The sequence below is a fragment of the Pongo abelii genome, chromosome 9 (genome assembly GCF_028885655.2).
Source record: "Pongo abelii isolate AG06213 chromosome 9, NHGRI_mPonAbe1-v2.0_pri, whole genome shotgun sequence".
Taxonomy (NCBI): domain Eukaryota; kingdom Metazoa; phylum Chordata; class Mammalia; order Primates; family Hominidae; genus Pongo; species Pongo abelii.
In genome coordinates this window covers 102,292,176-102,318,240 of record NC_071994.2, presented here as the reverse complement: position 1 = coordinate 102,318,240, position 26,065 = coordinate 102,292,176, and the positions used below count along the sequence as shown (strand labels likewise).

The 26,065-nt window shown below is 34.2% G+C and overlaps 1 protein-coding gene across 1 annotated transcript in view; it reads right to left on the bottom strand.

Annotated features, from left to right (window-relative positions):
• Positions 1 to 26,065, bottom strand: part of CNTN5 (contactin 5) — a 1,356,469-nt gene that overhangs the window by 1,038,089 nt on the left and 292,315 nt on the right. Inside the window, exon 2 of the mRNA XM_054524966.2 lies at positions 9,232 to 9,370. The gene's annotated coding sequence lies outside the window, so the exon portion shown is untranslated. The remainder of the gene's footprint in view (positions 1 to 9,231; positions 9,371 to 26,065) is intronic.

Genomic DNA, 26,065 nt, shown 5'->3' with positions numbered 1-26,065 from the left:
CACCTCAATTCAAACCAGCCCCATTACAAGGATTCAATAGCCATATGTGGCTAGTAGCTATCTTTATTGGATAGTACAAACTTATTTAACAGTATACTAATATTGCTTAGGAAGTGGCTCAGTCCAATACTGGATGTGTGTATGTGTGTCTGTGTGTGTATGTAAAGTTTTATTTTGTTTTAAAATGACACATAATAATTATACATATTTATGGGTAACTGTTATTTCAATACACCTATGTATTGTATAATGATCAAATTAAGATAAGTATCATATCCATCACCATACCCTCCCACCTGTTGGCTACTTCATGAACTATTTCAAAGTTTCTTTGCAAGTAGAATTATTTAATATGCTTACAGTTTCCTTAGCTGCTACTGTGAGGCTGTCAATTCTCAATTCATTGAATAGTCCTGTGTGTATTTCTAGAGGCCCATCTATCTTCTCACATTCTATTTTTACCCTCTCATGAATTGTGAAGCCAGACAATAAAATTTGTTTGAATTGCTTTCAAAGATGCCTGTGTAGTTGTGAGTGAGAGTCCGAGATGTTTTAAGAGCAAAGGACAGGATTTTTATCACTCAAGCCTTGTATGTGCTGGCCCTTTTAGTTTTGGTTTTTGTTTAATTTTCAGCTCTTGATTTCATTCTTGATACTTTATATTTTTAATAAAAGGATACAATGCACTGCGTGTGTGTGTGAGAGAGAGAGAGAGTTGATGAGTTGATAATCACTATATTTTTACCCATAGCTTTGAGAGCATTTTTTATCTTCTACCCAAGCAGGTCCCCATGAGGACAATAATATGACAATCCGTTATCATTAACTCTGTTGGAGAGTTTTGAAGACACTAGAGAGAGTTAAATGACCTGGAAAACTCAGTCTATGGGAAAGTCTATTGTATTCATCTCTGTTACTTCCACTGCCATGCATCATTGAAATCTTAGAATATGATTTCCTATAGTGACATATAGACACAACAGAAAATTTTCACCTTCCTTTCAACCCCAAATAAAATCTCAGAGATTTGAAAAATATTTTCTATTCCACATGCTAGCTTAGTATCAAATACATTATTAATACATTATTAGAAGTTATTTTCAGAAAGTAATTATAAAATGTTTAATTATTTTAAGTAATCAAGCTACTTGGGAAGCATAGCGATAGTAGGAAATATTCAGTAAAATATGGATATTGTTTGTAGATTAAGTGTGGCGTAGATTAAGTTTGTAGCGTGAAGTGGTGGTCATGCTAAGTCTTGCAGATTTTCCCCATTCTATAAAGCAAAAAGAATGCATGAGAATTTATAAGTATAAGCAACTACAATTTTTAAGCTAATTTCCCTGAAACCTATCTGTTTTATCGTATGTGTAAGTGTAGCCCCAAAAGTCAACTAAGTCACAGGTGATCCAAAAATGTGTTTCTTTTTTTCCCATTTTCAACACATCAGAAGAAAATTAGGTAAGAAAAAATTGTTTGAATAGTAAACATACCAGCTTGCCAAATGTAGCATTAAAATGAAAGCATAAAACTTTACAAATGACATTTGCAATCATGGTAATAGAACAGATTTGACTAAACACTGATCTTGTTCCACAATGTGCAACTTAAAAACTACCAGGGAAGTTTTTTGGACAATTTACTGTGCTTTTGCACACAGGAAATCATCACTAAAAAGCATATATAGGTAGCAACTTCTAAATTACGATGCATGAATGTATGGATATTTTAACTTTATTTACAAAGGAAAAAGAAATACGGTTGTGCTAAGTGAATTATATCATTCATGAAATAACATTCCAATATTTGAACCTCTGGCTGTCTCCTCTCAAAATTTAGTAAGGTAAATACTGACACTTGGAAACCATTTACAGTGTAATCTTGGATACTAATAGACTAATTAGTTAATTTACTATACATTAGCTGCAGGGGTTTTCTGCTTCCTAATTTGGACATCTTGTCACTGATGATAATAGATCATCACTTGAAGATGACCTAACATTTGTAGAGGCTTGGTTGCCAATTCTCTTTATTTACATTTTAACTCTCTCTTTCCCTTAATTGTTGTACACCATAATAGAGTAAGAGAAAAACTTTAATCTGGAGGAATAATTTGTAAATAAAACAGGCATATTTATATGATAAAAAAACTGTCTTTGTAACTGTGAATATCAGCCATTTCAACTGTTACTTATGTAATTTATTCTTCAAATAGTAGTTTAAAATGCACTATGTGGAAGACATTATCGGGGCACAGATTGGTATAAGATACAGTACCAAGCTTTAAAAATATTGTATAGAAAATAAAAGCAGAACAAATATTGATACTATCAGTTATTATGCAGCATGTTTCTTTTATTTCATATAAGATGAGACTGAGACATTGTGGAAATAGTAGGATTTGATCTTAACTTTAAGTTGAAAAGTAGACTAATTGGGAGCATAGGGCATGCCAGATAGGGTTAAAATATAAACAGAGAAATTAGTGAAGGAAAGTAAAATGCATATTTAGGGATAATGAGTTGTCAAAAATTAGTGGAATATAAATTATTTTGTGAATAATAGTTCTATCAGTTAGCTATTGCTACATAACAAACCACCCCGAAACTTTATGTTTTAAAACAACAGTAATTTATTATCATTAACTCATCTTGAGTGGCTGAAGGTCAGCTCATTACGGCTGGGTTTGGCTGGGATGTTTCATCTGGGATGACTCTATTCCACACATCTCTCTTTTTATTCATTATTCTCTTGATGATGAAAAAAGAGCAACATGACTCATGGAAATATGCACTGTATCTTAAGGCCTGACCTCACAGCTAGTATACTATTCCTTTTGTTAATTGAATTGTTCAAAGCAGGTCACATGACTAAACCCAAAGTCAAGAATCAAGTAAGTATATTTTATTCCTTTACTGAGAAGAGCTAGAAAGTCAGACACTGAATGTGCAGAGATAGGAAGAGTTAAAAAATTAAATACAATATTGCAATTTACAACATTGCAATTTACTACAATGATAAACTGCAAACTTGGAAAGTTGATCTACTGCAGATACATAAAAGTAATGATTGCTAAATCTTTTCTTTATTATTATTTTACAGGTAAAAGAAAGTTATTAAAAGTTTAGGCACCAAGGTGTTTTGTCACAATTGTGTTTTCTTTTTCATTTATTTTCCACTATAGTCACCTCTGTCATTTTGTTAACTGCTTTTTGTGGGTCTAAAATATCTTTCTGTATGTTGAGGTAATTAAATTATTACCAATTTCTTCTTTCTAAAATTTAAAGTTCTGCCTTTTAAGTCCTACATCTAGCTATAGTTATTTTAATTTATTTATTGTATGGCATTCTGAGAGATCTTATTTTAATTTTTGATGAGTAATATATTTTACTAGGACAATTTATAGCATAGTCCATTCTTTCTCCACTGGTCTTTAGAATCACAACACTTGTATATCAAGTTTTCATAGAGGCATAAAATGTTCTCTGGGTTTCTAGTATCTTCCAAAGGTTACTGCAAGGCTCTACCCTGCCCCCAAAACACACTGTCTTAATTTTGCTAAATTAACTTTTTGAAGTTAGACCAAAATAAAACCAATTCAGGGAAGATTAACACTCTTGAAAATTGAGTCTTCCTATCTATAAACACAATATATCTCTCCATTTTTATGCATCTCAGTAGGCTAGGCTTTTGTATATATATATTTGTGTTTGTATGTGTATGTGTGTGTGTGTCTGAATGTGTATGTGTGCACGTGTGTGTGTATGTTTATTTTTAGGCATCTCATTTAACAAGTTTAGGTCAGAAAAATAAAAATAAAATTTTAGGTATTTTAATTAAAAATAAATTTAGATATCAACTTGTTTTAAACTGCTAGAAAAACTGAAGAAACAAATGACAGGAAAGACCACTGCTAAATCTTAAAATGACTGCGAGTTTTCAAAGAGTGGGCCATTGCAGAACTCTAGATAACTACCAGCAATTAGCATAGCTTCCAGGACTGAGGCATATGATACTAAAAAACGCATCTGAGGCCACTGTGGCTGGAAGGAAAATGATAGGACTTCTGCTTCTCTTACATTTTCCCTATCTCTTGTACATCTCCCATTGAGTGGCACCTCATCATGAATCCTGCTGACAGGTATTTTGAGAAATGCAGTTATCAGAGTCCCTGGCCTTCTAACATTCTGGAGAGCACAAGAATTAGGAAAGAGTGCTATGTACTAACCCAAAATCCAGCACAATACTATGCAATCATTTCCATTATGTATGAGATCTCTTTTTAGTCCATTTTCTAATCATTTATGACAGATAGATAGGAATGTACCATTTTTCTACATTAGTCTTATATCCCACAACAGCCCGAGAATGCAAATATTAATGCCCAAAGGCCAAATCTATATTTTCTTCCCTTCCTTTCCCTCTCTCCTTCCCGCTCTTCCCCCTTTCTCTCTCCTTCCCTCCCTCCTTTCTTCCTCCTTCCTTCCCTTCCTTCTCCCTTTCCTTCCTCCCTTCCTCCTTGCCTCCCTCCCCTCCATCCCTTCCTTCCTTTCTTTTCTTGTTTCCTTCTTTCCTCCTTTCTTCCCTTCTTTCCTGATGTACTTCTTTTCCTTTTTTTTTTTCAAGTCTTACAAGACTTTCAGTAAGTTTCAGTCCACTCAGTGGTTAAAAATGTATGTTACTTATTCTATCACAATAATAACCATCTGCTAAACACTTTTCAGATGCCAAGCTTTAAATATAAGGGATTGTGTGTGTGTGTGTGTATGTGTGTCACTGCTTGTATATGTACAGATATAGATAAGATCGATTTTGTGTGAACTTTTTGCACCCTTACAAAAATGAGATAGTATTCACTTTTTATAGTCAAATGAAAGTTGAGGTTTATAAAAATTGAGATACAGCCAAGTATCTTCAGTCAGCAAATATTACAGCACAGAGTCAATCCTAGTTTTAACTTATTTCAAAGCCTGTAATCTTTCCATTTGTTAGAATTGCCTCAATACACTCAGCAAATGTGACAGTTTCTAAGCAGAAGTCTGTATCTAGTTAAGAATTTGTCTGTCTGGGATTCACTCTGTATACTAAGCTTAGCACAGAGAGATGAACTGAATTTCAGAACCATCTAATGAAGAGATAGAGCCCTTCTTATGTTGTAGGACAGCCTTGAGGTGTTCGAGTGACTGAGCCTTCAGACTAAGAGTTCCATTGCTTGTATGTAAGCAGAGGTGGATGGAAATTTTCTTATACTCAAAACCTACTCCAGAAAATAAATAGTTCCTCTGTTTCCATGAGTTATTTCCACAATAGAAATATTAAATAAATGTTAACATTTGCTGAGCAAGTATCATAAAGGAGATATTTTGCATACATTCATATTAATGAAAGTGTTTGCATGTTTTCAACCTGTGGATGCCTCACGTCACACTAGCAAAAATTTATGTACTAGAAAGCCTGTATGATCTGTTACATTATCACACTAAAATGTATTCCTTATTTTTCTTCCTCTTGCTTTGGGCAAATTCAGTTTTCTTACATCTCCTTAGGAACTTCAACTTGGAAAATATTAATGCACCAACATATTTCCTATGGATAGGCTGATAATGAAAATAATCCATCGATATCCAACTTGAACCACCCGGTCCCACCACCATAACTGGCAGATAGAGATAAATGCTGTCCAAGAAATTCATGCAACCTCAGCCTCAGATTACAATGTTTTACACCAACTTATACATGTATTTACTTAAGCCATTCTATTTTGTTTCACCTTACTAGGCTTTTTTTTCTTTCTCCTGTTTTTTTTTTTTTTTTTTTTTTTTTTTTTTTTTTTTTTTTTTGAGATGGAGTTTTGCTCTTGTTGCCCAGGCTGGAGTGCAATCATGTGATCTTGGCTCACTGCAATCTCCACCTCCTGGGTTCAACCAATTCTCCTGCCTCAGCCTCCTGAGTAGCTGGGATTACAGGCATGTACCACCATGCCTGGCTAATTTTGTATTTTTAGTAGAGACAGGGTTTCTCCATGTTGGTCAAGCTGGTCTCAAACTCCCGACCTCAGGTGATCCACCCATCTCGGCCTTCCAAAGGGCTGGGATTACAGGTGTGAGCTACCATGTCCAACCTTACTAGGCATTTTTATACTTCATATAACAAATTTTCCTATAAAATACTTCAAAACAATATTTGCTAAAACACAAAAAACTATATGTGTAGTTAAAATAAATAACCAATTTTTGCAAGTAGTAAAACACAGATGTCTGTAAGAACCACCTCAAAATTAATTAAGATTTTATTGTTGAATAACAATTCTGTGTGGAACTGTTCCATCTCCCTTCCTGATGATAATAAATTACACTTTTCATTCATCTGGACACATGACCCTTGAAAGATTACTGTGGACACTCTAATTGCTAAGAAATTCTTTCGAGTATTCATTCAAAACTGTCTCCATCCACCTTCCTTCATTATTTTGTCAATTCTGGCCACACTGTAAACATTTTAGCAAGTAGTAGCACTGTTAATTTACACAATACTTATGTAGCAACTGATATGGAAAGTTTTTCTCTCCAAATTTCTGTGTAATTGTCAAGAGCTTTAGAGATGAAAATTAGATTTCCAATTTTTAATTCAGAGCACATTCTACTCTATTCTTATCAACTGTAATACTCTCTAAGAGATGCACACATTGATACTTAGAGGTTTCCTTTCATGAAGTGATGAGAATCCTGGCAATGCTAAAAATCTATAAACCTAGAGCCATTCAGACTCTTCTCTAATGAAATAAAGCTCTTCCTCTTGGAGCTGAGCCAGTGTCTCCTGGATGAGTTGTATAAGTTATTGACTGAAACATTTCATTCTCAAAGGCTGAACTCAGGACCCCTTTTAATATATATTGCCTCTTATTATGGCAGGAATTGAGTTGGTTGTGTCAAGATGAAACTGTCAGATTTGCCGCTGAATGTTTTCAGTTGTTACAGTGACAGATTAGGTGCAAGTATATGAATGAAATGGCGTTTTATTTAAAATGACACTGCGAATCCACTCTCGTCAGATTCATCAATTCTAATTCACTTATGTCTTTTTGGAGTGCTCAGTTTGTCTCATTTGTTTCAATTGCTTCCTATTCTACCAATATGCTTTTCAATTAGTTGGAAGGAGCAACAACAAAAATGGCATAATAAGAGTGCACTTTGCTCTGCCAAACCTGATTCCACAGGTTCTCTGTGCGGTTAAATACACTCTACATCCTCAACTTGAAACCTGAATTTATTAATAGATTGACAAAGAGCCTCTTCTAAAAAATTAATTAGACTTCTGTTGAATTACATGAATTCAATACAATTTGGTTGGTAATTGATAGAATGCACCAGTTCACAGGTGTCCAAGACATTTACTCTATTCTATTTCCATCTGCTGATGTGTCTAGCATAAATTCAAATTGTATATCCATCATCCATCTGGAAGTGAGCATTAGATCTGAAACCCTCTTAAATACAGCTGCTGTGCTGTGTTCAGTGGTTCGGTTGTCTTTCTTTGAATGTCACAAGCATCATAAACAACTTGTTTCTAACATTACTAAATTCAATTAAGGTGCTTAGATTTAATTTATCTCTAGTAGTCACAGATATCTCAGAAGTAAAAAAAAATATATAAAGTTTGATTTGTTAAGGCACGTCCATGATTATGAGTTAAGAACAAAATGCTTTATATATAGGAAATAACAGCTTCCAAGATGTTTATGTTTACAGACAGAATACAGATTATTGTTATTATTTTGTGTATGTAACCTATTCTTAAATCATTCTTATTGTAACAAATAGAACTTTGATGGCAAAATTTGGCTTACAATCTATCTAATGTTAGAATATAGCAATGGATTAATTTATATGGAACTCAATTTTTTCCCATGATTTGCGGTTTCACTGTTAGATACTTCCCCTTCCCTTCTTTATCTTTCTCTTTAAATTGTTTTTTTTTTTAAATGCGGTTGCTTTTCTTCACAAGATTAATTTAGAGATACCTGGTACAGTTATGGCCTGCAATCAAAATGACAGACTGGCATGATTTAATGAAATGAATAAAAGACACATGGAAAGTAACATTTTCTGCAATGAGCTGCCAGAATTTGAGTGTGGCAAGTAGAAAGTAAAATCAAATATCGTGGTAAAACTTTAGACTCCTACACCTTCCAAAAGAACTGCTCTCACATCCGCATTTAGTAACTTCTCTTCTTTAATGCTAATTTTCAAGCTTGAAGGTACTGAAAGCATAGAGTAGGATGAGGAAACTCCTCTCCTATTTTGAATCAATTAACCTGGATTAACCTAACAAGTTAAAGGATAAACATGTGACAGCCTTGAAATTGGGTACACTATTGTCAACATTTTATAAATAAGCAGAAAATAAAGATAATCATTCTATATTCATAGTGTATTGACCTTCTTGGTTGATTATTTAAAAAGTACATCAGAGGTATTGTAGTTAAATAGCACACAATGGATTTAATTCAAGATAGTCTACTGGTGCCACTTAGTCGTAAATAATAAATGTCTAATGATGTATTTCAAAGTATTTTAGAGTATTCATTTTAAAGGCATATTACTACACAATGCCCAGTTTTACTCAAAATAAGTGTAATCACTCTTTAGTAATTTCTGTTGGTTACGTAAATATGTAAGAATGCGGAGCTGTTGTGCAAACTGCATAAAAGCCATCTGCCTTCAGAAGATCCCCGTTCCCTGGTGGGGATGACACTGCCTCTCTCCACCCATGACTTCCTGCTTATTTAACTTTAAGCATTGTCTTAAAATTCAAGCACATACAAAAAGCACAAAAGCCATCCACTAGCACATTATATGTCGGTTGAGAAAGATATCATGGAACAGGAGGCTATATCTGAGTATTGTTTTTCTTACTGTTTTCAGCAATTTTATACCACATTCAGTTACTTGCCATCCTCATATCAAACTAAAAAATCAGTAAGAACAAATATTTTACTGTGTTTCGCTTTTAATAATATTTGCAGAATATTTATAGGGCATTTATGTTACTGACACAATCAAGGTGTTTTCAATTCAAAGACAAATCACTTAATTTGGGAAAATAACATATTAAGCTTTAGCATATTCAGCAGTTGTATTAGGAGCTCCATTAAGGATATGCACGAATCTTATGTTTTCTTTTCAACATTTCTTTCAATTTTATAGGCAGTTTAATAAAGATGAACTGTACCTGCTTTCTGAAAACAGGGTCCAAAGTATGCTCTTGACACAGGAACTGGTATCTGTAAAGTAATCCTTTTGCAGTAGTCATGCAAAAATGATGCTTAGTGGATCTTGAATGGCATTAAATGGTAATCCTTTAAAGACACCTGTTAAGAAATGATATTTACTATTGTGATAAAAATGATTCTTTTTTCAACTTTGCTTGACCAAAACCCATGCATCTTATTAAATATTTTATATCAATGTTCTCTTTAGTTATACTTACAGTCACTATGCTTTTTATCCATATAAAAAATACAGCTTCTAATTAGGCATATTTATGTAGTTGCTTTTTCAGATGTGTTTTTTCCTTTATAATTCATATTTAATAATATAACATAATGTCACTCTAAGCTTACATGGGCTACAGTAGCTTAAAATATTTAACACACTAACTTATACCAGCATTCCCAGCTTTTCTTAATTTTTATAAGATAATAATATGAAAATTCTATGCTATTCCTAGCATATGCAATGTTAAATTTATTATTTATTTTATTTAAGAATTTACAGCTGGGTGCGGTGGCTCACACCTGTAATCCCAGCACTTTGGGAGGCCGAGGTGGGCGGATCACGAGGTCAGGAGATCGAGATCATCCTGGCTAACATGGTGAAACCACGTCTCTACTGAAAATACAAAAAAGTAGCCGGGCGTGGTGGAGAGTGCCTGTAGTCCCAGCTACTTGGGAGGCTAAGGCAGGAGAATGGCGTGAACCCGGGAGGTGGAGCTTGCAGTGAACCGTGAGTTGTGTTAGGAGCTCCATTAAGGATATGCATGAATAGGGCCACCTCTATTCTCTTTATTTCTAATGAAGTTCATTGTTTAATGAAATTCTCTATATACTGAAATTTATATTTCTATTAAATTTAATCTTTGATAGATTTATTGATGTATTAGCATTGAAAACATAGCATAGCTGCCCATACATATATTTCAAATAAGAATCTAATAACATATTTCTTATTGTTTTCAGCAATTTTACACTATCTTCATGTACTTGCCATCCTCATATCAAACTAAAAATTTAGTGAGGACAAATATTTTACTGTTTTTCTCTTTAATAATATTTCCAGCATATTTATAGAGCACTTACGTTTACTGACATAATCAAGGTAAGGAATATAAGTTCTAGAACTTCAGATTGATAACTTCAGAGTTATTGAAGCCCATCAAGTAAGATTCCATGTTAAAATACTACCAAGAGTCCAGGGAAACCTAAGGTACATATTTCATGATCAGATTGATAAAAAGTATTTCAATTGCTTGTAGTTGTCACTACCAAAGGGTATTGACCTTTACGACTTCTATTTATGTTATTTGGAACTTCAGGAAATTGACATTTTTGTTAAACAAAAGTAGTGAAATATCAGCAATTTTAAGTATGTCGACCTAAGATTTCCTTTAATCTCAGCTTGCATTTATGATATCAAGTCTAAATTATAGATATTACTGTAGTATACAAATTGTGAACAGAAGGAACTATAGATTCCTTTTTGTCTTCCTTGCTTCCTCCGTCTCTTCCTCTGTTTCTTCCTCCCTCCCTCTTTTCCTTGCTTTTGTCCCTCTTCCTTTTCTCTTCTCCCTTCATTCTTTTCTTAATATTGTAACAATTTTACATTTCTGCTTTATGCCTTCTTGCACAAAATTAAAAACTAAAAAAGGCAGGCATTTTGTTGAGGTTTACAAACTTAGGCGGAATGATAGTTACTTAAGCAAACAGCACATCTTTATTTTAGGATTTGACAAGTTATGTTTTTTTCATCTTGGATTGTCATTAAGATGAATGTTTTTGGAAGTCAGAATTTTGTGTTCTTTTTACTGTCATTACTTCTTAGCAATTATACAGTGCATCATTTTTCCCTACTATATGGAAATACTGAGAACATTAAATGAGATAATACACATAAAAAGCTTACCAACATGTCTAGCACATATTGAGCAAATAAGAAGTATCACTAATTATTTTCACATTTCATTATGAACTAACATAGCAAAAGAAAAAAATTATAATGAACTGTATTGTTATGGTGATGGTTGTCATTTTCCAATTCCTTCCTCAAGTTTGCTTCTTAGAAGCAAAGCTTTTCCATTTTGTCTCTGGAATATACTCATGCTTGTCTTTAAGACAGTATGTTGTGATGATGAGACTACTTCATTTGCAGTCAGAGTAAGACTTTTTTAGGTTTCTACCATATACTTATGCTTAGATCTTAAACACTTATTTAGCATTTCTGGGGGTAATGATGTCAGATCCTATGTCTGCTCAAGGAATTATAATAAAAGTCTTAAGAAATAATAGATGAGAAAATTATTCCTAAACTGAAAGTTTTACATATGCTAGTTGTTATTCCTCAAGTTACACTTTATGAAAAAGAATGACCTTTGCCAACCTATATTTTTCTCTCCATTTCTTTGACAACTAGACCAAATCTAAATAAGCAATCGTAGGCAACTTACTGAAAAAGAAGGTAAGTTGTCTTATTATTTCACAACCTTGCTTCACACACCATAGGTCAACATACATTTATCTTGTATAGTTTTGCTGTGATTTTTTAATCTAACATGAATTTTACTTTACAGATGGAAAAATAGCCTAAAATTGTAAAAGCCATGTAATCACCTGATATTCTTATTTTCTTTTTTACAATCATAACTCATCCTATTTCAAATCATCATCAATGTTTGTATCTTCTTTTTAGAGTTTATCTCATTTCTCTCTTTTATTAGGCTGGGATACAAAAATTTGTCCCTTATCCTAGAGTGGCTGTCTTGAATAGACTCTCCCTGTAATTTTCTATTCTTAATGTGTTATTGACCAGAAAAACAAATATTTAAACTTAACATGAAATAAAACCTTGTAATTAAACCTTAAATTGATGATTAATTTTTATCAACAACATAGTAACTTCAAGACAGTATTCAGCACTGTTCCCTAGGCTTCAAATGACCACTTCCCACCCTTGTCCACCTGAAGAGCTTCTATTCATGTTAAAATCCTGGTTTAGATGAGATTTTTAAAAAAGTTTTCCTGATAATTTTTTGTGTTCTTTCTACTTCTGAAACTTGCTACAAATTACCTTATTAAATGTATTGCCCAACACTAAGTGATATATCATTGGTGTTCTTATAAGAAGAGGAAATTTGGGTACACAAGGGGACACCAGAAACATGTGCAAGCAGTGTGGTGATGAAGTGAAGACAGGAGTAAGGCCGCCGTCTGCAAGCTGGGGGAGAGGCCTCACAAGAGACCAAGCCTGGTGCAACCTTCATATTGAACTTCTAGCCTCCAGAATTATGAGACAATTTTCTGTCATTTAAGCCAACCAGTCTGTGGTATTCTGTTTTATGGAAGCCCTAGAAAACTAATACAACTGGGGACAAGGAGATCTGGGGAATAGACATACAAGTTTATGGACACTCTACAATTTAGTAAAGAAGAGGCACTAAACAAACCAGTGTACCGAATGGCTTGGCAAACTATAACCAGTCTCTTTCATCAGCCATTGCAGTATGAGCACATTGTAGTATAAACACACTGACACATTAACAATGTGGCCATGTTGGCAGAGATGGAGGTTATGCATGGTGCCAAAAACATGAATCCTCGTTCAACAAAAGCTGATCTACCTACTACCTCTGTAGAAATCTCAACCTTCCAGCAATTGAGCGCTACACTGAGATCACCCACTACCCTTCACCAATATGATATTATTGATTCTACTCAATCAACCAATCAAGGTGGAAGGAATACCTTTTGAGTATTCTCAAAAGCACACGAAGCATATCTTAGGTGTGGGTTTCCCTTTCTTGCCCACATCTCTTCAGCTAGCAGCACTCTCCAAGAAGTAACCAAGTCTTTGATCCACTGACACAGAATTTGGATAACATTACATAGAACTGATGGCCATACTTAACATCAAAGGGGGTACATCAGTGGACACATGATCACAGGATACACTGGTTTAATTACATACCACATTACCCAGAAGCCTAATGAATGGGATTATTTTTAACAGTATTTAAATACATTAAAATGTTAAAAACAGTATTGAATACATTTAAGTCCTCTCTATCTGAATATATATATATATATTATATATAATATATAAAATCTCCTTTCTGTATTAGTCAGTGTTCTCCAGAGAAACAGAACCAGTAGGATGTATGTGTGTGTACGTCTGTCTGTGAGTTGTGTGTGCACGTGTGTGTGTGTGTGTGTATGTAATTGGAATTAGTTTATGTGATTATGGGAGCTGACAAGTCCCAAGATGTGCAGTTGGCAAGCTGAAGGTTTAGGAGAGCCAAAAACGTAGTTCCAGTCCAAAGGCTGGCAGCATCAAAACACAGCAAAAGCTGAGGTTTCAAAGTCTGAAGGAAGAAAAAAAAAAAAAAACAAGCAATGTCCCAGATCAAAAGCTGGCAGGCAGAAGACATTCCCTCTTACTCACAGGTGGGTCACCTTTCTGTTCTATTCAGGACTTGAACTGATTGGATGGGGCCCACTCTCACTCTCACTAGGGAGAGCCATCTACTTTACACGGTTAACTGACTGAAATTTTCACCTCATCAAGAAACACTCTCACAGACACACCCAAAATAATGTTTGACCCAATGTCTGGGGAGCCCATGGCCCAGGCAAGTTGACACATAAAATTAGCCATCACACTGTCTTAACCTTACATCACCCTTCAACATTTGCCCTATTTTATTCTTAAACGGTACAACTATATTGAATAAAAAAAGATATCTGTACTTACTCCCCTCCTTTTTATACATCATACTTTTTCCTTTCCCATTGTTATATACCTTTCATTCTCAATATTTCACTTTTCTTTTTCTGTGCCTTAGAAGGTTCTTAAGTGTTAAATTCCTCAATGTTTGATTCTGGCTTTCTTTAATTCCTAAACACTTCCTAGGCAATCCATGGCTTCAATATACCACCTATACACAAAAAACTTCCAAATTTATGTCTCTTTCTTCCCTTGGATTCCTCAAAGTCACAACAAAATTACATGTATAAAACTGAAACTAGGAACTATGCCTGCTTCCTTTCATTGTCCCTTCCAACAGCAATGGTAACAATAATCATCTCGTCTTCCAGTGTTCTCAATCCCAGCCAATACTTTCATCATCTTCCTAGCTGTATAAACCATAAATCCTAAAGCCATTTATTTATTTATTTATTTATTTGCCAAGGAGTCTTGCTCTGTTGCCCAGGCTAGAGTGCAGTGGTGTAATCTCAGCTCACTGCAAACTCTGCCTCTGGGTTCAAGCGATTCTCCCACCTAAGCCCCACCATAGGTAGCTGGGACTACTGGTGCCTGCCACCATGGCTGGCTAATTTTTGTATTTTTAGTAGAGATGGTGTTTCACTATGTTGGCCAGGCTGGTCTCGATCTCCTGATGTTAAGTGATCCGCCAGCCTCTGCCTCCCATACTGCTGGGATTACAGGCATGCTAAAGCTGTTTCTGACATCTCATTCTTCCTCACCCATGAATTTATTTATCAAATCATGTTTATTTGACCTCTGTATATATCTCAGGTCTGTTTCTTCTCCATTTCCACTCCCACTCTTGTTTGAATGAGCATCCTTTCTGCATTCACCATTGAACTGGTCTCTCTGCATTTCACTGTCGGCCTACTTCAAAGTTTTCTTCATGATGAAGCCAGAATGATGGTTCAAACTGTAAATCAAATAAATGTCTAGATATATTTTTTAAATTTATATAAATTTAAAAAATTTATATACTATACTTTGTATACATGAAACTAATTGAACTTCAATAATGTATGTAATTTTTATTGAGTCTCCATTATGTGATATACACAACTGGAAATTCAAAAGTGAACAAGATAAGGTCTCTGAGCATAAACATTATGGTCCAGTGGGAGAATGAGACTGGTGAATAGCCAATTCCATTGCTCTGTGGTAAGTGCTATAATAGGGATCAGCTCGGGTGCTATAGAAGCACAGGAAGGGCATCCAGACCATTACTGAGCATTCAGAGAAGGCTTTTGTGGGGAGGTGACTTCCACCTGAAGAAAAATACGAACTGAATCAAACACCAATGGGTGGCTATCATTGTGGCCAGGGAGATCAGTTGAGTCATGTGGTTGGCGTTATCATTTGACACATTAAGGACATTTTCTAGGTTATTGTGAGAGTTAAAAATAATCCATGAAGTAAATACCAACGATAACAGTAGACTCCATACTTACACACATATTAAGTATCAGTTTATAAAATCCTTCCGAACATATTAACCCATTTAAGCTTCAACCCAGTGCTACTGATGTCAAGATAGTTTTTTTGTTTTGTTTTGCTTTTCCCCCCACAGAGCCTGTAGCATAAAAAGCTTACAGAGTGAGTGAATGTTAGAATCTGGAATAGCACAGTCCAATTCACCTTTTCTATAAACAGGATATAAAATTCTGTCATCTTTAAATGGACTTAATTGATCTAATGTGTACAAGACTGCAGATTTTCAATTAATATCAAATCTTTGTATTTGTCTTTTCAAGGATATTTAAAACCTTTTAAGTGTTGATTGTCTTGTAGTGAACCATTCATGATATGGAGTCAATGTTTAATGATACCAGGTGGATCATCGTAATTCCAGATTAACTACATCCCACTGACACAATTTCTTCCCCACCCTGCTGCCACCTGTCTGGTACCAAACCTGCTCAGCTGTGGAAACTGACAGCTGGTTCTTCAGGGGGGAGTAGTAAGAGCAGGAGTCAGGTGAAAATGGCTCATTAGCAATGAAATGAAAAAAATATGCAGACTTCCCTGTAGACGTTTTGGATGATGCTCCTCTCTGCCATTGCCGATTGGAGAGTTAATTGCAAAAAAAAAAAAACTAATTCTCAAGAGTTTTTGAAATTATTATGATGTGATGCCATCACATTAAATCAATTTACCCTTACTTCTTCAGCTGAAGTTTTTATTTTGACATGAATCATAGCATTAGTGCTGAAAGGAAAATATTCTGACATTTTTGCTTTCTGAGCATGTCCAGGGATGTTGTTCTAGAAAGAACCCCAGGATTGGGAGTTGGCATACTGAATTCTAATCATTAATTAGCTGCATAAAATCACATGCTTTCCTTAACTTCTCTGGACTTCAGATTATACATGAAAACAACAGAATTAAATGGCCACAATGATTGAATTGTGCTTAATTATAGACTTTCTTCTGTCCTTTTGGCTTTATTTACTTAAAGTTATCAATAGAACACTTACTTCTCTCAATAAGAATACTTATAATGTACATGTAAGAGGACATTTCTCTTACATTTATGGGTTTTTATGCTGTTGAAAAATCTTTTCATTTTGTATATGAAACGTTTGAAATGTCATTAAAGACAAAGTTTTATACCTGGATTTTGAAATAGAGTTTTCAGTCTAGGACCACACCACCCAGAATCTGCCCAAATTTGTCTGAAATATGGAGGTGACAGAAAAGTGCATGTGGAGACAACCCAGTTGTTATAAAATTAAAAATACAAACTCTTTTGTAAAAAACTCATCTGCTATAAAGTATTAGCAATAGAACTATTTATAGAAGTTTTCTTTTTTTTTTTACGGTAAGTTAATTATTGTAGAAGGGCTCTTAAATATCCTTTAAATTTTAGAAAATTAATTATGTTTTGCTAAAAAATTTTCCTACTTTTAAGATCAAAGCAGTAGCAATGCTAAAATCATAAAGAAGATTAAATGTATGAAACAAGTTATCAGTGCATAGTGGCTCCTTGATATTTAAGCAGTGTTATATTCTTTTCAGGACCTTGATTCCGTAGAGTATGTCAAAATGTTAGTGATACGCTTATGTGCCAAGAATCACCTTCAAACCACCAAGACAGACTGGAAAAGTTCCCAAAATGAGCTTTTCCAAAAACCACATCTCACCCTTTATCGTCTGAACTCGTTTCTCACATATGTGCGCTTGTCTTCTGACCTTTCTCATTTCCTGATAGCTTGAAGCTCTGCCATTAGCAGCAAGCACTAGGAGTCACATTGCTACATCTGTCACTATTAGTTAAGAATACCATCCAACTTCAAGATAACTAGAAATTTTCTCCTATAGTCCTTTTTGGCTTCCTCAGTTTAGGGTCAAAAGGGCTGCCTGCAGTAAATAACAGAGCACAGAACTGGTTGTTGAAATATTTCATTTCATAAAACCATGAACTCCCAGCCCAACTCTGTTACTGCCATTTGTCACGCATTTACCACATGTGTCTTCTGTCTTGAAAAACTCATCTCCCCTAAGCCCAATGTCATGGAATAAAACTGCTTTTCAGACACCAACACAAAAATCTTCGCAAAGGAGGTAGCCGACTGAAGTCAGTTTTAACAGACTTTATTCTCTTAGGGTGCTGAGAATCTGAGAGCAACTAAAGCTGAAAAACGTCTTCCTTGCTTTTCTACCACTGGCACCGCAGCTGTTAGCACTTCTGGTGTCGAGGTACAAATGTCAGGAAGGTACTGTCAGTAGAGTAACACCCATGAAAAACAGCCTGGCAGCCTGGCTGGCAGCCAGAGCCCGCGATCATTTCGTTATATACGGCCCGGAGCTGGACTTCTGTTATCACTATTTCCTGCAATTGCTCTTAATTAAAGCAGAGAGATTTGCTTCACTTCAATGAAATGAAAGGGTCTTTTTCTTTCTTTTTTTTTTTTTTTTTGACTCAGTTCAAAAGAGTAATTTCAAAAGTGAAGACTAACTGAAGTGCTTAGAATATTATGGTTCAGCTTTCTGTAATACATTAGCATGTGTGCCCTGGGAGAAAATGGCTTGAATTAAAATTTGTTCCCCAATCCTCCACCGAAGGGTCTTCTACTGAAAATAAAATACACCTGAAAACTTATTAAAACATATGAGTGATATACAACACCTAAATGTTTATTTTCATCACTCTATGAGTCTTAGCGACAATTACCTAGATATACTGTAGAAAAAATTGTCATTGAAATGATTTCTCAGATTTTAAGAAATTCTAGAATTTATTATAAAAATGTATAGGCAATTTTATCATACCCATTTCCCTCTAAAAATCTGTAATTTGATATTGGTACAATGCTATCACAACTAAGGAGTAGGAAGAAGATGCCTTTTTCGAGGGATGGGACTCAAGGGATTTGAATGTTGACAAACTTCCTGGCATCATCAATTGCCTTATGATTTGTAGTTATCAGCTTTCATCTTGGATATGATAATTTACTAACCATTTTATCAGAATCTACAGGATGATGCCCTTGGCCTTGGAACAAATCTAGTGGACATTCTTTCCAGGGACATCTGCTACCCGCACTCATAATCAGAAAACAGGAAAGGTTCCTCTAGAAATAAAAAAGTATGCCACCTTTATCACCCAAATTAAAGAACAACTATCAGGGGCTTTACTTCCCATGGCCACTTTCCATATTTACATACACATATTCCCATGAGGCACACAAATCCATTTACTTCTCTATAATTTGCATCATTCTATTGTCTCTTCTTTCTATCATTCAACTCTTGCTAAGGTTACCAGTGGCTTTCTAATTAAAAGAAATACTCTATGAAAAAAATCACTGGCTTGCAATATATATTCAATCCCTGTGCAATCCCTGTCACCTTCTAATTTTCAATATCCATGGCCCATTCCAGGATTTACATTCTAAAACTTTGTCTATTCAATATACCCATATAGACTTTCTATATGCTTTCATACCATCCCATAATTTTTACCTTTTTAATATTATCTATTTTTTCCTATGCATTCTTGGCTACAGCGAAATAAAACAACACAAAATATAAAGTCATGTTCCTTGTCAATTACTTATTTTCTTATCCCAACTATTTCCATCTAATAATTGACTACGTTCTGTTGATGACTCAGAAGTAGGTGCCAAATCTGGAATTTTCTTTTCCATCTCTAAAGTTCAACCTGGTGCTTTCCTCACTCTGGCAATGGCTGAAGTCTGATAACAGTTGTCCCTCTTCCTCTTTCTCTAATTCCATCTTGCCCTTTAAACTATAACATGTTTATGGTTTCCTTACCAACAAGCCTACAGTGGCACACTTAGGAACAGAAGCATTTGTAGGCTTCCCTTTGCCCACAAAACAATGTTCAGAATGTTTAGCCTGAGGTCATTTGTAATAATTTTTTTTTCTAAATCATTATCTGATAGTTCAGTGAACTACTTATGCTCAGTGAACTATTTATGCTCAGTGAACTACTAGCCAGACCAAATGCTTTTATTCTTCCATGACTACTACAGTGTATTCATCACTCTGCCTAGAATAAATATCAACGTCTTCTCTACCCTTAATTACGTTGCTACTTAAACTTTGGTCTGCAGAACAGCAACATCAGCATTACCTAGGAGCTTGTTAGTTAAAAACACAGAATCTCAACACCCCGTCCCCCCGCCCACAGACCTACTGAATAAGAATATGCAATTTTTACAATATCCCACTGTTTTATTATATACAACAAATATTCTCTTCTCTGAAGCTACTTTCTTCTTTATCTTCGCACTATATCTTTTCACATCCTACTATAGCATCCATCTTAAAGTGTTATGGATATTTTAATTACACATGTGTACCTCCTCCCCATCCTCCTCTTCTCCTCTTCTTTCTCCTCCCCTCTCTTCCTTTCCTTATTCCCCTCTCCCATTCTCCTTTCCCTACCCTATTCTCTCACTCACTGTTACTTAATAGCAGTAGTAGGGATAGGAGTTATTGTATTAACCCATTCCTCTGGCTGTGTGACAATCAACTGCTTGCATTTGTCCTTTCAATTCGGTGGTTTCATCTACTCCAGAGAAAGATGCATTTTCTCTTTCCTTTGTCTAGACAGTAAAATCTCTCACTATTTAATGATGAAAATAAAACTAGCCTTTACATAGTCACTACTGAACAAGTGAAAGTAGTTATTTGGAATGAGATGCTCTATGTCCAAGTGTACATGGTACAGCATATGCACATCCATAAAATGAATGAAACAGCACTTCAGAATGCTTCATGTAGTAGACTAATAGAACATACTTTTTCTATCAAACTGCATCTGTATAGTTGTGAGATATGGATAGCTAAAATATTTCAGTTCCTTAAAATATTTTATAACACACCGGTATACACATCCTACTTGGGCTAGCAATGAATTAATTACTGTTCAGCAAATTTACATGGCATAATTTTTTATATATTATGTTATGCCACCCAGAAGCTATATATACCCTCAAAACTGTCATTATTATATTAATTAATATTTGTTGACTATTGGGACATTGAAATTTGTTTATACACGTCTAAACAGCTTCACATGTCACCTTTTACCAACCCCCTTTGGGCTAATTTGAGTTTAAATCTCAGGTTTGAACTTTCTGACTTATGTCCCAGATACCCTATAGGCAGCTAGTCTTCATCATTCTCCTTCATTTGTAGCCTAGGATCTGCTCGTTCTAGAATGTCGTTCATCAGTAAATTCCTTATTGGGTCAAGAAAGTCTATGATACGACTAAGGATAAAGCAATATAAACTGATGGCAAAGTTTTTGCAAGCACAATATATACTATTGCAGCTGCAAATTATTAGAATAAATATTTGCTGTTCAGTTGTCTTGATTATTATAGACACAGTTTAAGTGGAGTTTGTTAAATAGAATTTTAATCATGAAATAAAACATTACTAAATATTAATTTTATGTGAATTAATCCTTCTTGTAAAGGAGACAAAATATTCCTTGAAACGTACATTTTGAGATAAAGAAGGATATTTTATTTTGTATACAGAGCATCTTTCCTGTGGTAAATTCAATTCACTGGAGCAGATAGGATACCCATAAACCATAAATAAATAATTTTGTCCTCTCTTTCCCTATGTGAGAATTTCCCTGCTGTTTCAATGGTAGTGTGTTCTTAGCAAATTTTCAACTGTCTGTAAAAAAAGTCTTAAGTCTAGAATAAGTTAGTGGATGGGCATTTGTTCTTAAAATTAAAAATTCAAATAAAAATGTATCAATAACACTACCTTTATAAGCAAAAGAAGTGAAAATCTGTGTGAATGCACAAATAATTCAAGCTGAAAATGGGTCACAATGATTTACATATTTCAAGATAATTTGTTTTTACTCCTGAATCATGACGTACATCTGTGAAGTTATTTTACTGGTGTAATCTTACATCATAACTGTTAAAGCCTATTTGATTTCTATTTGATTTCTATTCATTGAACATATTATCCTAGAGAAAATAGCAGTGATAGAAAAAAAAAACTTCAAATCTTGGATTGCGTGAAATGTCACCTGAGAGGAAGGCTAATCTGTCTATATACGATTGAGTGTAGTGTAGTTCCAGGTAGCTCTGGGTTTTCTACTTTTATCTCTTACTTATTAGCTCGTTCTACTAAAACCACTATTTTTGTCCAGCCTATGAATAGAATGAGTACTTTCATTAAAATCTTGTCTCCTTCACTTTTTAATAGAACACCAGCAATTACATCCCTAGGCTTCCAATTGTTTAGGCCATTTATTTGCTGAGGCACCTGGGGAAAAAAAAAATCACTTAATTTCTCTTAAATCCTTCTTTCTTCTCATTTATCATGTAGGATTTTTTGGAATATAATAACAATGGCTAATATTTATTGAATACTTACTAAAATGTTGCAGAATGTTCTAAGCATTTCACATACACTATCTGAATTGTCTTATAGCAATCCTATGCAGAACAGAGATATAGAAAGGCTACATAATTTGTCAATACCATACAATTTGGCATAGAGAGACTGAATAGAACCAATTTTCTTAACTGTCTGACTATATTATAAGGCATTCTGCTGACTGAAAAGGAAGGATATTATAGCAGAAACTATTAACTACCATTCGGAGAAAAAATTGTATTTCTTGCAGGTCATCCATTGTGTAAAACACTATTATTGAATATTTACAACAATCCCATAAAGAAGTCAGCATTTTTTTTAACACATAAAGAATCACAGGCTCATACAGGATATATAAGTTGCCTCTATTCAAAAGGCAAGTAAGTGACAAGATAATTTTTTAGAGGAACATATGTTGTCTTTAACCCGGGTGTTTTATATTATATGTTTTTCCCTCTCAAACACTGCCACTCCATTGCAATATTTGAGGAGGCAAATGATATAGATAAAATTGTTTAAGTATTATTTAATTTATTTTTTGTTTTGCTTTGTTGTTGGATTGATGCAAAATATATATTCATGTTTTATCAGAACACATTTTCTGTACTACTTTTCTGATATTTCATATCACATGATGCAACCCAGTCACAATCAAAGAATGAATTTGTGGCCACTTGAAATTTATCTCCTGGCTAAACAGCAGTAGCAGTCAACAAAACAGCCAACCAAGGTGATTTCTTCAGAGGTAGTAGCTTAGGAGGTATAAAAGTCTGCAAAGAGTTTGGCAAGTTATACCTGTAGATAGTAAACAGGCCTAAAAGTAATTTTTAGAGAAAGAGAAACAACTAAAAGAAAATATTTCTTAATCATCCCCTGGGGCTTTGAGGACAAAGAGCTATAGGTGCTAGAATATTATATACACAATTAATAATGTGGTCAGTTTTAATACTACAAAAAACTAGCATAAAATAAAAGATATAATTTTCTTAAAATACTAACACTATTGATTTAAAGAGTTTGACTTTTTAAAAAGGCTTATTTCAAGAACCACTTGAAAATAAATTTGACATTAAGTATATTTATACCTTTGGCAAAGATCAAAGTAAGAGCATTTGGTTTAATAACACTGGAGCACTCTTTGATTCTAGGGGACAAATTTTAGAAAAGCATTGTGATGAGGTTTCAGAACCCCTTCCCTAGTGAAAGAACTACAACTGGTGAAAAATATTAAACAAAAATGAAATCTCTGGAAATTGTCCTAAATTGTCACTCCTCAACTCATTTTATGAGGTCAGCACAACTCTGAAGCCCAAATATGACAATGGTATTCTAAGAAAAATAGCAAATTATAGAACAATAACCCCCTATACATGGACATTAAAGTATTTGACAGAAATTTAGCAAATCACATCAGATAATGTATGCAAAAATACATCATGACCCAGTGGGAAAGAATACCAGATGGTGTTCCTAATTAAAAACTAATCAGGCTGGGTGCGGTGGCTCATGCCTGTAATCTTAGCACTTTGAGAGGCCGAGGCAGGTGGATCACAAGGTCAGGAGATTGAGACCAGCCTGGCCAATATGGTGAAACCCAGTCTCTGCTAAAAATACAAAAATTATCCGGGTGTGGTATCGCGCGCCTGTAGTCCCAGCTACTCGGGAGGCTGAGGCAGGAGAATTGCTTGAACTTGGGAAGCAGAGGTTGCAGTGAGCCAAGACAGCACCACTGCAGTCCAGCATGGGTGACAAAGCGAGACTCTGTCTCAAAAAAACAATAATAAATAATCAACCTAATTCATTACAGTAAGATAATAAAGGAGGAAAAATGTATATGCTCATCTTAATAGACACAGAAAAATATTTGCCATAATTCAACCAACAGAGAGTCACCAAATATGAATTGTGACATTTTCATATAAATAGGCAATTCATAATAGTAGATAGTCTATTATTTCATTTACATTAATTTAAGAAACATGCCAAACCCATCATTGTTGCTGTAAATCCGGAAATGGCTACATGTTTATAGTGTGTATTGAATAAAAGTATCACAAAAGTACTTCTCAACTGACAGAAATATTCTATATTTTGATTGGGATATTGGCTAATAGGTGTATATATTTTTCAAAACTCAGTGGAATGTGCATATAGATGTGTTTCAATGTAATAATGTGCCTAAAAACAAATAAAAGGGTAAAGAAGGGCAAAAAGGTAAATTGTATTATAAACATTTTACCAATGTAATAATTAAACCATAATTAACTATGTGACTATGCCAATATTTAAGTGTTTTATTGATAATTTATTATGCATCAAGTTTTTCAAGATTTTAAATAATACTATTATAAATGTCTTTCTGAAAACATATTTGTTTATAGTTCATAACATTTCCTTGGAGTTGGATTTCACAGAAGTTGAAAAATTTTCACTATTTGATGCATATTTCCAAATTTCTTTAAAATTACTATATTAAGTATTTTGTTATAAAATATTAATCAGCATTGCATGTGTCTTTCTGTAGATATAAATACGTGCGGATACTTATGCGTGCGTATTCACAACTTTTGAGGCAAAATTGGCATACACTAAATTGCACATATTTGAATTATATAATTTTGCATTTAATTATACCTGTACACCATGAAACAACCATCTCAGTCAACACGGTAAAAAGTGTCCTCATATCTCTTTGGAATCTTTCCCTCCAAAGTTGTCACCATATAAAGTCATATAATATAAATGAAAATTTTAGCTGCTGATCTGTTTTCTGCACTATGGATTCCTTTTTATTTTCCATCATTTTATACAATCAAGCTATATTCTATAATCTCTTTTGCCTTTCACACAGTACAATAACTTTGAGATTAATATATAAATAGTTAAATTTTTTAAAAATCTTAATAAAACAATTGATTAATATTATCATATAAAACAACTGATGGCTGTCATTGCGCAACCATTGCAGGGAATTTTAGAGTTGAGATGCATAAAATGAGTCTTGGGATATTATTCTGGGCTTCACTGTATTTAGATAGCAAATATGGAATAGCAGTATTGATAAGTGGAAGTTGGAGCTGCTGTCAAAGAGGGAATGTGGATAAGCATCCCATCTATTTGTTGAAAATATTTCTTAGATCCTTGGACAATTTCCGGACTGCAAAAGCACAGAGGAAGACTATGGAAGTTCTCAAGGCAGCAGCTGCTGGGAGGCAGAAAGCAAGTGAAGAATCAAGAGTCTTTTGTTGTTGGGAGGGAAATCGTTTTTCTGGTTCATCCAGAATGGAAAGATTTTAGTGGATACGCTGTGCTTTCCAAACCAATACAGGCCTATCTTAACAAAGCTAATAGTAGGACTCTTCAGCATCAAGGTGCCTAGCAGAACAAAGTGCAACATTTTTTTTAAGGAAGGATCCATGATTCAGAATTTCAAAGTTTGTAAGTATCACTTGTAATCTCCAGAATACAAAAAAAAAAAAAAAAAGAAAGAGCAAAAACAAAACCACCCAACACTCTAGATATTTAAAAAGAAAAAGTGACTGATATTAATAAAAAGTGATAAGATTATTAATATGCAGGCCTATAAAACCTCCTGATGTTGTAGTTAGCAGAAAATAATTTCAAAATAACTATGACTAGCATATTAAAGAAACAGAAAAACCATAGAAAATATGTAGATGATGAAGTATTTTAACAGAGAATACAATATATACAAAATCAAATGTTTATTTTGTATAAGGAATAAAATACAGCATTAGGAATTAGTAAGTCATTGAATGGGCTTAAAAGCAGATACAACATAGTCAAAGATAATATTAATAAATTTGAAGACAAGTCCATAAAAATATGCAAACTGAAGCTGGGAGGAAAAAATAAGAATGAGAGGAACAGGGCATAAGTTAGATCATGTCACATGGGCAGAAGTACTAACATAAGTGTAACAGAAATTACAGAATAATAAAAGAGATATTGACTGGGACATTATTGAAACAATGTTGGGACGATATTTATTGGACAAAATCAATATTTGGAGAAATAATGGTTGAATATTTTCCTGAAAGCTTATAGTAATTCATATTTCCTTTTGGGAGACTTAATAATTTATGTTCTTGGTATGTTTTCTCTTGGTATTTTAATATTTTCTTTTCCAG